At 58.5% G+C, this 2930-nt stretch overlaps 1 non-coding gene across 1 annotated transcript; it reads right to left on the bottom strand.

Annotated features, from left to right (window-relative positions):
* Window positions 1-2231: 2231 nt before the first annotated feature.
* On the bottom strand, window positions 2232-2304 carry TRNAG-CCC (transfer RNA glycine (anticodon CCC)). The gene has a single exon. It is a non-coding gene; the product is annotated as a tRNA-Gly (tRNA).
* Window positions 2305-2930: the final 626 nt, after the last annotated feature.

Here is a 2930-nt window from a genome sequence, read left to right as displayed (position 1 = left end):
CTGGCTTCCCATTATTTTTCTATCACTCTTTTTTGCTTTAATTGATTTCTCTTCCTTCCTTTTTATCTTGTTCTTGTTTGTAAAAGGCCTTAAGTACCAACGGTGGGGGGTAAGGGGGAGTAAATATAAATGAATGAATAATAAGTAGGAAGAGCCTCCACCTTCCTTGAAGCAGCACCTGGGAGCATCCTAGGCCTCCGAGGACGTTCACCCACGGTGGGGGGGAGGGGGAGACTCAGATCCAGCGGGAGGGGCTCCTGCAGCAGGTGGGGAAGCCACTGAAGGTGCCCTGGTTCGCACCCAGAGGCAGGATGGAGTCAGAGCAGCAGGGGGCGCTGCTCCCTCCGTCTCCCCGGCAGCTGCAGGAACATCTGGAAACAGATTCCCTTTTCACCGACAGAGCACTCTGGGCCTGGGGCCAGCCATGCTCATTGCAGCCTCTGTGAGAAGGGCCTGCCTATTTCAGGCAAAAACAAAGGCAACCCCAGGGACTGCACCCCAGTTTCAGAGGGGAGAAGGGAAGCCACGGATGGGTCCTTTCACTTTGGGCCTCAGTTTCCCCATCTGTACAAGGGGAATAAATATCCCCTTTGCAAGACGGTTGTAAAGGTCAAATCAGGTGACCGTTGGGGGCAGTGTGGTCTTGAGGGAAGGGCATGGACTGAGTCCCAGGCTGCCACACACTGTGACCCGTGCATCCCAGAGCTTCCTTCAAGGATCGCGATACCCACCTCCCAGGGCAGCCGTGAATATGGCATCAAATCATGTAAGCAGAGCACCTGAACAGCCGCAGGGCCCAAGAACAGCAGGCGTTGTCCCGTGTAAACTGTAGAGGGCTGTGGGAGCTCTGGTCTGCAGCTGTGGCCAGCCTAGGACCTCTCTGAGACTCAGTTTCCCCACCTGTAGACAAAAGGTTTAGGAGAAATGAGCTCTCGGTCCTACCCAGGTCTCTGCTTTTCTGTGCACTGGAGCCTCCTGGCAGGGTTGGGTGTCTGGCATGCCGAGGTCCCCCAAGGAACCTACTCTGGGTCACGGTGCCCCCAGGACGTCCTGGGCCCGTGGGCCACTCCCTCTGCCCCTCAGGCCTGCACCCTCCCTAGAGGAGAGACAAACCAGGAGCCCTGGCCAGGGCTGGGGGAGGCCCAGACCAGCCCTGTGGTCCCCCACCCCTGGCATTCTGGGTTATCCCAAGAAAGGCCTGAAATTCTCCACATCTTCAAAGCAAAATGCATTTCCGGTTTTTCGAGGCAGAAGTGCAGATCCCATTGCCCTTTGTCAAAGGGCCTTTTAGAAAGGGAAGACCCAGGCTCCTGCGGCCCGTTCTCCTGCTGACCTTCAGCCGTACGCTCACGGCCACTGCCGCTCAGGGCCACCAGCTCCCCTTCTGTACCCCAGCCTGAGCCACCTCCTCCAGCGTACCCGTCTGATGGGCCACATCCCGTCTCACCTCTCAGCAGTGCCCAGTCCTTCAGGGACGCCAAGACCCTCAGGGACCAGACACAGTCCCTCCCCCACCCCCCAGCTCCCTCTCCCTCCTCTGAGCCAGAGGTTCCTAACCTGGGTGTCTGAAAACTAGGATGAAAAAGAAAATCTTTATTTTCACCATCCCCTCCCCTGAAGCCCAGCACATCGTTCCACGGTGAAGCAGGCCCAAGCCACAGGGCCCCTGTGACCCTGCCACCGAGAGGAACACAGGTATACCCCCCCATGCTGCGGCGGCTGCAGGCACCTCTAGACCCCCATGTGCTCTGAAATCTGGCCGGGTGTCCCACTGCTGGCCAGATCTTATTTAAAGGGTTCACAGAGAAGCCATGTACATACTGTGGATTTATATGTTTAACTAACTGGATTAATAGGAGCATTGCTTCCCCTAGTAAAGCTGTGCAGCTTGTTTTATGCATTTAAAAGACATCATTCCGAGCAGGGCTCTCCAGACTTCACCAGGCGGCTGAAGGGCCTGCCAGAGAGGGTACAGACCCCCAACTCCAGGGTCTGTACCCGAGGGCTTTCTCTGCCGAATGGGTCGCCACTCTGACTTGTCTTTGCTTCTGAACCCTTGGCCCAGGTGGGGCAGAGCTCCTGGCTTGACCCCGCCAGCCCCCAGGCCCATGACCGCATCCAGACCCTGCACCCTCTTATTTATTTATTTGGCTGCGCCAGGTCTTAGTTACGGCATGCAGGACCTTTAGTTACGGCATGCAGGATCTTTAGTTGTGGCATACGGGATCTGGTTCCCTGACCAGGGATCGAACCTGGGCCCCCTGCGTTGGGAACGCGGAGTCTTAACCACTGGACCACCAGGGAAGCCCCAGACCCTACACCCTCTTGAAGCTCACCTCCAAAGGAGGGTTCTGCCCTCTCCTCGGATCCCCACAGCCCTTGTCACGCTGATGACATCACGATCACCAGGCTCTGGGCTCTCGGGGCAGGGCCTGGGTCTGAAGTGGCTTTTCAGAGACCGTGTGCGGAATAATCAGTAGGATGGAGCAGCCTCCCGGTCCCGTGGGCCGACTGCGTGCCACGCGCAAAGTGCTTGCGGACATTCCTCCACCATCCACTGCGTGGGACTCTCCCTACATCCTGTGAGGCAGCAAGTGCTATTCCTCCCCCTTTCGTGGAGAGGAAACTGAGGCACGGAGCTGTAAGATAACTGCCAGGGCCACAGAGCACCGAGGGTGGGGCGGCCCCCAGACAGGCCCTGTCCAGAGCCTGGGGAGCACATCCTCCAAGCTCTAAAGCCTGAGGACAGGGGGTGGGGGCGGCACTTCCTGAAGGTTTGTCCCCAGGGGAGGTGGGGAGCCGGGAGGGGTGACATCCATCCCTCCCACCAACGTGGATTGGTTGGGGCCTGTCCTGAGGGCTTCCTGGCTGAGGAGGCCCGGGGGGCGGGGGAGAGGGAGGGGAGGCAGGCGGGGGAGAGGTGCCGGGAC

Source organism: Lipotes vexillifer, unplaced genomic scaffold (assembly GCF_000442215.2).
Source record: "Lipotes vexillifer unplaced genomic scaffold, Lipotes_vexillifer_v1.1 scaffold63, whole genome shotgun sequence".
In the NCBI taxonomy this organism is placed as follows: Eukaryota; Metazoa; Chordata; class Mammalia; order Artiodactyla; family Lipotidae; genus Lipotes; species Lipotes vexillifer.
Note: the sequence above shows the minus strand (reverse complement) of the source record. Positions and strands in the feature narration are given on the sequence as shown.